An 11,549-nucleotide genomic window follows, 5' to 3' on the forward strand; every position below is an offset into this window, starting at 1 on the left:
TTTTTTGCCAAATAATATTCATTATATGAAAGTATCACAGTTGTTTTTGTAGTCATCTGTTGATGAAAACAGGGTTGTTTCCAGTTTTTGCAATTATGAATAAAGCTGCTATAAACAGTCCCATGTCTGTTTTTGTGTGCACACATTTTTTTTATTTCTCTTGAGTAAATACCTAGTAGAATTCCTATATCAAATGCTAAGAGTATGTATGAAAAATTGCCAAAATAATTTCCAAAATTACTGTTCTGTTTTGCATTTGCACCAGCAATGAATGAGAATTCCTATGGCTCCACATTCTCAACACTTAATATTGTCAGGTTTTATGTTTTTGGTTTTCCTTAAATCATTCTCATAGGTATGCAATTGAAGAGTTCAAGTCAGGGAGACAGAGAGTAGAATGATGGTTAGCAGAGGCTGGGAAGTGTAGTGGGGAGTGGGAGCATATAGTGGGGATGGTTAGTGGGTGCAAACATAGTTAGAATGAACAGTGTTTGATAGTACAACTATGTGACTATAATCAACACTAAGTTAGGGCAGCTGTCCCCAACCTTTTTGGCCAGGAACTAGTTTCGTGGAAGACAATTTTTCCACAGAGGGGGGTGGGGAGAGGTGGTGATGTGAGTGACAGGGAGGGAAGTGGCTGTAAATACAGATGAAGCTTCATGAAGCTTGCCCACTGCTCACCTCCTGCTGTGCACCACCCCTGCCTCCTTCCTAAATTTCATGGAAGACAATTTTTCCACAGACCACGAGAAGGGCAGGGGTGCAGTTGGCAGAGTTCTGTGGCCAGGTCTCTAATACCAATCAGTTATTCAGATACCAATACCAGTCAGTGGCCTGGGGGTTGGGGATGGGGACTGTAGAGTTAGGGTGTACTTTAAAATAACTAACTGGAATGTATCTAACACACAAAAATGATAAATGCCTGAGGTGATGGATACCCCAATCCCCCTGATTTGATTAATTCACACTGTATGCCTATATCAAACATCCTATGCGCCCTATAAAGATATACAACTGTTTATGTACCCATAATAATTAAAAAAAATTTTTTTTAAAGAGTCTCCCAAACCACTCTCAATTCTAATACTATTTTCAAGTTTGAGGACCCCGTAGACCACCCTCAGCTTCAATTATTTATTAGAATGTTTCCTAGAACTCACAGAAAGCTATTATGCTCATAACATGAGTTTATTACAGCAAAAGGATGCAGGTTAAAATTAGTGCAGGGAAAACACACAAAATCCAGTATATTTCTAAGTATGCACTTCCAGTTGTCCACTCCCAGTGAACTTGTGGACAGTACTCAATTCTCCCAGCAACGATGTGTGCTGTACGTGTGGAGTGTTGCCTATCGGGGACACTTACTGGAGTCTTGGTGTCCAGAGATTTTACTGGGGTTTGGTCACAAAGGCATGGCTGATTGCCCATGTGGCTGAAGTTAGATTCCAAAAGCTTCCCCACCATAAATCACATTGTTAGCATAGACTATCTGATGTAGCCAGAGTCCCAGCCATAAATCTCATTATTAGCACAGACAGTCTGACCTTGGCCCAAGGCCCCAAGGTAAACAAAAACATTCTTATCGGGCAGGTATTCCCAGACCTTAGTGATTATTTCTCAGGAACTCAGGGCAAAGGCCAGATCTCTCCTTGGGCAAAATTAATCCTCACCACACACTATTTTATTTCTTTTGTTCTTTCTAGAAGTTTTATTTTATTTCCTGAGTTTATACTCTAAGGGTTTTTTTTCCTGCCTTCATCTATTTTTCATTTTTTTCCTACTTTTTGGACAATTTTTTCAGTTTTAGTTTTCAACATGTCTATTGACACATTTTAATTTCAGCTTTTATATTTTACATTTCTAAGTTCCATGCATGTACTTTTTCCAGAGTTGCCTGATTTATTTTATCTATATACCAACTTCTAATGTCTCATTTGGCCATATCATTCACAGCTTTTTGAAAATTTCTTTTTCTCCCCACATTATATCTTTTTCTCCAGTCTCCTTTGTTTTGGCAGGAGGCATGGTTTGTTTGGTTTGTTTTTATATATTGATTTCATGGTAAAAGCTTCTAAGATATCAGAGGATCTTTGTCATTTATTTATACATGGAAATGAGGAACTACATATCTGATTGGAAGATATATTTTAGATGGAGTTTTTTGAAACTGACTTATTTAGGAAGAGCTTCTAAGTCTCTGTATATAAGGAGCCAAAGGGGTCTCATAATCCTGTTTATAGGCTTTTACTTTATCCTCCCTTTATTACCTTTCTATTGTTGCTGTAACAATTATGACAGTGTAGAGGTTTAACACTGCACAAATTTATTATCTTACAGTTCATTAGGCTATAATTCCAAACATGTCTGAACTGGGCTAAACTTTAGGTGTTGGCCTGATTGTGTTCCTTTCTGGGAGCTCAAAGAGAGAGCCTGTTTTCTTGCGTTTCCAGCATCTATTCATTACCTACGTTCCTTGGCTCGAGGTCTCTTCATTTCCAACTCAAGCAATGGCAGGTCAAGTCCTCAACTTGAATCACTCTGACCTCCTCTTCTACTTCCCTTTTTCACTTTCAAGGGTGCTTGCAATTACATTGGACTCACAATCCAGATAATCAAATAGCTCAGAATAATCTCCCTATCTTAATGCCCATTGATTTGTATCTTTTATTCCATCTGCAACCTAATTCCCCTTTGTCATTTAAGGCAACATATTCACAGGTTGCAAAGACTTGGCTGTGTACAGCTTTGAGGGGCATTATTCTGCATTATCACACCTCCATTTCCTTCAGTTTGTTTTCGTCCAATCGGGTCTGATGTTCTTCACTCCAGATCCTTTGTGTGCGATCTTTTCCAGAGACTAATCTGCATTCAGGTGCTTCTGTCTGCTTCTACGTATAAAATGCTTCTGAAGTAACTGTGTGACCCCATATATCCGGAGTCGGGTACATCACTTATAGTCCATTTCTTTACATAAATCTGTCTTATTTTATTAGATGGAGGAAATGCAAATAGCCAGTGATATAATAGCCAGAGTGGAACGTAGGCTCTTCCTGTGGTTCTGGCTGCCTTCAAACCCTTCTCTCTATCTCCTGAGAAAGGAGTAGAAACTCTTACAGTTTGACTTGATCAATGGCTTCATATGGCTTCTCTGAAAATTAGGAGATCTGACTATTATTTTTTGAGAAGTCATTAAATTATTAATATCTGTTAAATCAAGCCAGGAACCCGTAAGACAAGTTTATATCATAATTCTTGGTGTCATGCCAGACAAATTTGTGTGTGCTCTTAACAAAATGATTTCCTTATTTCATGTGCTGCTATTGGAACTGAATTTATGCCCATTGAACCCAGACATCTGCTTCCAAGCTGCTCATGTGATAAACTTTCTGGTAAATTATGTTCCAGATGAAGGAATTCATGTTTTCATTCAAAATAAGCTGTTATAAATGATTCATGTGTCTCTCTATTTTCAACAGGAACAAATTAATTTTTTTAATTGAGCAGCGAAATGACCTGTTCTTCCAAAATACATATTAAAAGAAGATTGTTACAAATGACTGTGAGGATTGAGAGACTGAAATAATTTTTTTTTCATGTGCTGGAGATATTTGATAAACTTTTCTCAGTAGAAACGTATAGCACCAAATAAATTATTGGAGAATAGCGTCTTCTGGAATCAGATTGTAGTTCTATGAAAGAAAATAGGCTGAATTTATAACAAAAGCACCATATTTCATCTTACAAAAAACCCAGAAAATAAAACATGGAGAAAAGTAATTTCAAATTAGGCAGAATCCTTATATTAAGACCTATTGGTGATGATGTTGATGATAGTCTTCGAAGGATGTTCCATTTTCTGTCCAGATATCCTTTGTCTACCTATGATTTATATCAATATAAGAGAAAGAAAATCTCTCATTTTCCCTGATGACGTTCTTAGTGGAAATTTAGTACCATTTGACCTTACCATAGTTGAAATTTCATGATGTATGAAATTGATACAGTGATGGAATGACTCTAAACATTTCTTTTTAGCAATTTCTGATTTTCTATTGGCTTCTATCAGGAAATTGAAGCTTAGGTACAGAAGTTAAGCTATAAAACATGATATAAACATAGAATTAGTCTTATTGAAATCTCTAATTTGAAGGAAAATATTTTGTGATGTTAATAATATTGTACAAAAAATGCCACTGATTTTCCAAAATATATTATAGTCACACACGTGCAGCTATTTTCTGCCATGTCAATGCTTTTACATTGAAGGAGTGGGTTTGGGGAGAAATATAGAATGTTCTGCTGATTCCCTGTCAGTCCACTGAAACCAAGGCAGACTTCAGCCTAATTCATACAGCTTTGAAATACCATCCATTCCTTTGATAGGCAAGTATAGTGTGAACTCCTAGCTCAGGATGATAGACTTGAGATCTTCTAAGTAGGTACCTCCTCTCCCCAAAGTCTTTTGGAAGTTCTAAAGGAATGATGTCATAGTCAACAAATCCATTTAATATCTTGGTCCTTATAAGCTATTTCAGCCAACTGGCCATATTAGACTATTACTTAGTGACCAAACTCAAGTTTAGTTTAAGCTAAGTAGGCTACCTCTGTTTTTTCATGAGCAGTTTCTTTTGGCTGAAGCTCATGTCTTCTCCTTAATTCACCACATACAGTGAGGACAACAGTATAGTTTTCAGACAAAAATTATAGAAGTTTTGGAAATAATAGAAAATAATTATAATGCAGAAAAATTGTCTTCAGTTGGATATCAATTATCACAGTCCCTGGAGTCCATCAATCATGCCATTCCATGGTTTGTCCTATATAGTCTTCTGTACTGTTGTCCTCCCACCCAAAGTGGGACAATTTTCACCCTCCCCCAAGCATAAAGGCCACAGTCCAACAGGAAAGGCAGTTTCTCACCAACACCTTATTTCTTCCTGCCCCACAGTGAATGACAATCGTATTTACCCAGACATAGGATAGGGTCTACCCCCCAAATCATTACCAGAAAAATTAAAATGTTTGACAGAGCATTTCCTAGAGTATAAGATATCCTTCCTTGCAGAGCACCAGCTGGATGGCTTTGATATACCCTCTCTTTTATATTCTACAGACCCACCACTGGGTTGACAGGAATATCGACCTTATTTTTCATGCTCTAAGCCTTGTTCCAGCAATGCATCTTTCCCCACGTCTCTGGTGCTGCCCTTTGCCAGTGTTGCTCATTTCATCGAAAAGCTGCACCATCCACTTAGCCGTCAAAAGCTGAAATCAAGCCAGGAGTCAGTCCTGCATTGCATTTCCTATCTGATTTATCTCCGACATCTGTTTGTTTATCCCTTAAGTATATTATAAATCTACCCTTATCTCTTTCCCACAAGAACTCCATTCAAGATTGTCATCTCTTGGATGGTCCAGTGAAGTGGCCTCCTAATTAGCCTCTCCTATTAGGACTGTCAACATCCTGACCTCATGGCTGTTCTCTACTAGCCACACCCACTCACTTTCCGTCTTCAGCACTTTCTCCTCGCTCTTCAGTTGAAGGCACAATTTTGTAACAGGAGCATGACTGAACTCCCCTGCGGTCAGGTCCTTTTGTGTTTTACATTCAATCCCCCTCGGCAAGCACAGGCTCCGATGTTTAATATCACCCATTAAAGTTAACCGAATAAATATTGATCAAACAAATAATCACTAGAAATGAGTTGTTTTCTGTACACATATAATTGAAGGGTCAATTTTTGGCTGCCCAACTCATGAGGGAGGAAGGCTGCTGCAGAGATGAATAATAGATTATCTTCATCTCCAGAACTTGAAGACATTTAGTAATGTTTAAGTGCGACTTCTGATATTAACAAAACTGATTAATCCCTCCCCCACACTACTGTATTTATCAACAAATATATCAATAAAGCTTCTTTAATCAAATGTCCTGTGGATAACAAAAACAGTGGAATTGGAACATTCCTAACACAAAGACATGTTACCATCCTTGAAGTGATAGATACACCAATTACCCTGATTTGATTATTACACACTGTATGCCTATATCAAATATCATGTGTATCATATAAATAAATGCCACTATTATGTACACAAAACAGTTAAAATTTTTTTAAAAATTAAAAATAATGTCTTTGTAATATGACACCATAACTAATACCTTTAGTAATATCTTTGCCTCTGTTACAAACAAGCAGACAAACAAAAGGCAAATGTGTACAAAAGACAAAGGAAAACTTTGTTCTTCATTTACAATTCTTATATTGTCTAGTCGTTGTATCTCTTATTTGCTCTTAATCCAATACCTTTAGCCTTTGGCCCACTTTTCCATATTTTATGAAAGAGTGCTGCCATAATCAGTCATTTACTTTTATCCGCTATTATTCATGCCATTAATGTAGAATTAAAAGCTAGCTTAATTCTTGCTCAACAGTTATTTGATGCAAACCCTTTTTCTTTTGAGTCCATGTAAGATACACACACAGTATGGTCACAATTACAAGCACTCTTACAAGCATTCGGATTAATTTAAAAGAAAAAGGATACAGTCTGAGCATTTATTAGGCAGTGTATTCAAATTGCAAAAAAAAAAAAAATGTGAGTTTTCAATGTTGCAATGGCCTTAGATGATTTGTTGGGTGTATCGTATTTCCTGATATAGTTATTTTTGGTTTGAAAATTAATTGACTTGAAATAAACTTGGATGGATGCCAGAGAGAGAGAGAAAGAGTGAGAGAGAGAGAGAGAGAGAGAGAGAGAAACAAACACTGTTATTGGACTAAGGGCTGAAATTTGCTTCAATGCATTGGCTCTGAGCACCTGCGCTGCAGCTCCCCCACTGTGGCTTACAAAGGAGTCAGCATGGCTCCATTTGAAAGTGACTTTCCCATGTAGGATGATTGAGGATGACTGCTTTCACTTACTTGATTAAAACTGGTAGAAACATAGATGGCCTTTCGGTTATTTGTTATGCAGCTTGCTGACTGTTGTTTTTCTTTTTAAATGGACATTTACTACCTATTTAGAACAATAAAATACCTCAAAGCAAACATTAAGCAAAATATAGCCTATCCATCACATGCCCAGCTCCTCTTATAGTAATAACCACGAAGAGAGTGCCCATTACACGGTAAATTCTACATTTTTACAAGTTGCATTATGGCTTCATTTTGTGACCACTAATAAACCTATTTAGTAAGTATCTAATTAAGAAACCCTTAATAAAAACCAATTACTCAATGCCTTAAATTTACTAAATTTTATTTTTGGGGTATTAAATGTGTTTTAAATGAGTCGTATTAGTGCTAAAATGTTGCCCATGTGCAAAACCAATTTTCCCACAATAATACTTAGGGGCAATTAACAGTGCATTTTGTGTGCTAGATTCATCAGTGGTTTTCTTTTACTTATTGTAATGTCTAAAAAGTGTAACTACATATATATTAACAGTAAATGCTTTGCGTTAGTAATTGGGCTAGACTTTCCCTCACCAACAGACCTGGCAGTTTACGTGGGAGGATGTGTCCATTCATACACCAGTAGCAACTTTCAGAAGAATAAACTCAAATGTGTACCAGGAGGGAAATAAAATGCCTCAGTAAAGCTTTAGGTTTACTTTGCAAATAGCACAAGAAAGAATGGGTCCACATGAAAATGCTACATCTTTATCTTTTTAAAATCTTTTTATTTAAAATAATTTTGGATTTACAGAAAAGTTGTAAAACCGGTACAGAGAACCCACATTTACCCTGCACCCAGCTTCCCCAGTGTTAACAACGTACATAATTATAGTTCAATTATGAAAACCAGGAAATTAATATCAGTTACGGACCTACAAATTCGTCCAGCTGTGCTCCAGAATGAAGGTTAGTGTTCCCGATTGCATTTAGTTCCTGAGTATCTTTAATATCCTTCAATTTGTCACATTTCCTTAGTCTGTCCTCGACTTTCATGACCCTGACACTTGAGATTTTTTTATATAACTGATCATATCATGTAGTTTTGGTTTGGCTGATGTTTTCTCATGACCAAGCCTGTGCATTTTTTAGCCAGAAGAGCACAGAAGTGATGTTGTGTCCTTCTCAATATAATATCATGGGTTACCTATGTCAATATGTCCTATTGCTCATAATAAGGTCCTTCAACTCTTGGTTGATGTGGTGTGTGTCAGATTTCTCCTTTGCAAAGTTACTTGGAGCCTACACTGATAGCCTGTTTCTCCTCAAAATTTCACCCAATGATTTTAACATCCATTCATGGATCTTATCAACAACAATTATTATGTTGTATCCATAAGAGTGATTTTGTATTTCCCTCATTCCTTCCAAATTTATTAATTTTAATTTTCTGTAAGATAACGCTGCCCCTCTTCACCATTTAATTAGGTATTCAATTATTTATGTATGTTAGTGTGGACATCCACGTATTTATTTTATTCATGAGTTATAATCCAGTACTATGATTTACTTTGTTGCTCAGATCGTTCTACATTTGGCCTCCTTGGTGACAGCCCCCAGAAATGGCTTTTGGATAGATACAGTTTCCTATTATCAAGTCAGTTGGGTTTTTTTGTTAAATAAAGTATGGATACTGATGTTTAATCCCAAATGTTTAACTTTTGTACATTTTTAGAAGAAAAATATCTAATGGAGCAAGAGCAAGTAACCATATTTCTCTAATGCAACATGTTTCTCTCTTCACTTCGACAGTGTTAAGCACAGCTTAGTTCCAGTTAAGTCAGATTTCTCTTCCCCTCCTTCCCATTTTAAGAGGGAAGCTGTAGCTCTGCCTTTGACTTGCCTGATTAAAATAGCCTGTATTGCTCTATCCTTTTGACCCTTCATCTTTTTGCTGTGGCTAATTGTTTTGCTCTAATTGACACAGAAATGTAATTACTATTTTATTCTGCAGACACCAGAGCTCTGAAATCGCTAAATCTGTTTTTTAAGAACATTCTTTTTTTTTTTTTGACACACAACTTTTTACCTCTTTCTCATGCAGTCTGGGCATGCCCTCTGAGCATGTGTCCAACACAAAAAGTGCTCTCCGTCCTGCCTCCTGTCTACTCTCCTTGGTGGCAGCTGCAGCTACCCCTCCATCACTTGTATTTTCAGAGTGTTTTGGAGGGTACAGTGTAAGTTGTGAACCTGAATTTTTTTAAGAGATATACATTTTTTCATTTGTGTATTTTAAAACACATTTATATAGAATACCAAATATATATTTAATGATATATTAATATATGTATATATTTGTGTATATATATTTTCTTTGTATTTTATGTGCTCTGTGTGTATACATATACTTATGTGTGTTTTAGGTATTCTGTGTGTTTGTTTTTTTCTTTTATATTCACTTGCGTGAATCATAAAGGACATTTTTAAATTCTACTTTGCTAGACATTGATAAAGGCTGTTAGATTATTTTCCACGTAAGACGGTTAAGGGAAGTATCATGAATAACTTTGTAGACTCATCGGGCCTGCTAAGTTTTCAAAGTGTCTCTCTCCTCCATGTTAGCTTCATCTGTTTAACAACACATACTCCAGAGTCTTCTCATTGCAGCCTCCTGGCAGGTACATCCTATAAATTCTAACACTGTAAGTAACTCTTAAGGTAAATAGGAGAACATTAGTTACTGTGTAAGTTCCAGGTTATCTTTTCCCAAGCAGTTTCCAAATCAGTCAGTTCACAAGATTGGATAGGGACATTGGCAAATGCTAGAGGTGTCTGAGACTTGGATCAGCATTCTCTGTGTATTAGATGCAGTGGTTCTCAACATTTATTGAAAATAAAAGTCATCTCAGGTATTTATTCTTAGACCTCCTAAGTCCAGAGATTCTGATTAATTGGACAGGAATTTTCGTTTTTGAACCAGCATCCTATGCTGGTAAAAGAAAAAACTCGAGTCAGTGTCTCGAGAGCTGTTTTTAGGCTTTGCTTGCTTATGTAGAGGAAGGCAAGCGGGGAGAGCTGCAGGAAATGGAACTGGACACATTTATAAAAAGCAGCAGGCTGTGGTGGGGAGCAGACCTAGGGGAGCAGGTGACTTCCAGGAGGCAGCAAGGCAGAAGTACCGTGGGGAAGCTTGGTGAGAGTTAGGGTTCTCATTCTTCGTAAGCCAGAAACCACTCAACCTTTACATTTGACCTCATCTGATTCAGTGTTGCATTTATTGACAAGGAAGTCATCTCAGTATTGATCTAAGGAAAAGGAATAAATTTTAACTGTGTGTTTTCAAAATACACACCCACCCCACAACACTATCACACCATCTAAGAAAAAGCTAAAATGTGAACATCTATTTTTTTTCAAATCAATGACAATTTTCAACTTAACTTTTTAAAATATAATTGAAATTTTTTTATTCTTGGCTTTTTATATGGACAGAGACCATAGGCTCATATAATATTTTCATGATTGAAATGATTTTTTTTGCACACTATTCTTTTACTCTCCTGTTTCTATTTATTTTCAAACTTGAATTAAAGAGATAATGTAGCATTCAACTTTCACTTCAAACATAATGTAACTCCTTTGAAGTTCATGAGTGAATGCCTAGTGTGCTGAGTAGGCTGATGTTCATTACAGTTGAATATCTTCTGAACTGTGAAATGTAGCAGGTTACCCTAGTCTTTGGGAATTAATAAAAATAGCAAGAACGTGAATGCAAACAAAGCATCCATCTAGGGATACGAACATGCTCTTAATGTTGTGTAGTAGCAAAATATTTTATTTTTGCTGTAATTAAGAAGACCCAAATTCCAATTATTTCTTCAAAAGTAATTGTGAAAATTGGAATTCCCAATAATATACATTAGAATTGACAGGGCTTCTGACTTTTAATTGGGTGACAAATCTAAATATTTGTTATACTGCCAATACAAAGTAGCCCTTCTCCCCTAAATAAACCCAAAACTTAGCATTTGAAATACAATTGCAAAGAACTATGTTGAGATGTAAGATAAGTCTACACTGGGCTAATGATATTTCCAAAAGTTGGATGCCTCTTTCAAGGAGGGAAGCAATACTTAATATTTTCTTAGATCTAAATTTTTCAAACTAATATCATCATAATTGCATGAGAATCTCTTTTGTTATAATAATTATTATTATTTAGCATTTGTAACAGCAAAAACAAAACAGCTTGAAGGCAAATGATAATTAGATTTTAGACAAGTATTTTTTTTTTAATATTGAGAGCTTATCATGATGAAAGTATCCAGTGAGCATGTTTTGAATCTGAAAGTGGTTACTCAGAGAATTCGGCAACATGTAAAAAGGAAAATATTTTGCATAAGAATTATAGTAAAAGCTTTAAAAGAATATGAGATAACTAGAAGATAAGACATAGAAATAGAACAGCTAAAAACTCATTTACTCATTTGTTTGTTTTTTTTTTGCCTACTACGATTTTTTTCCAAAAATCACTATTTGTGAAATTAAGATTAAAAAACTGAAAACAAAAACTTTAAATATATGAAATGCAAATGGGAAATATCCAAAGAAATCTGAAGGACAAGTTATTGGATCCATAACTGTCAA

Source organism: Microcebus murinus, chromosome 20 (assembly GCF_040939455.1).
Source record: "Microcebus murinus isolate Inina chromosome 20, M.murinus_Inina_mat1.0, whole genome shotgun sequence".
In the NCBI taxonomy this organism is placed as follows: domain Eukaryota; kingdom Metazoa; phylum Chordata; class Mammalia; order Primates; family Cheirogaleidae; genus Microcebus; species Microcebus murinus.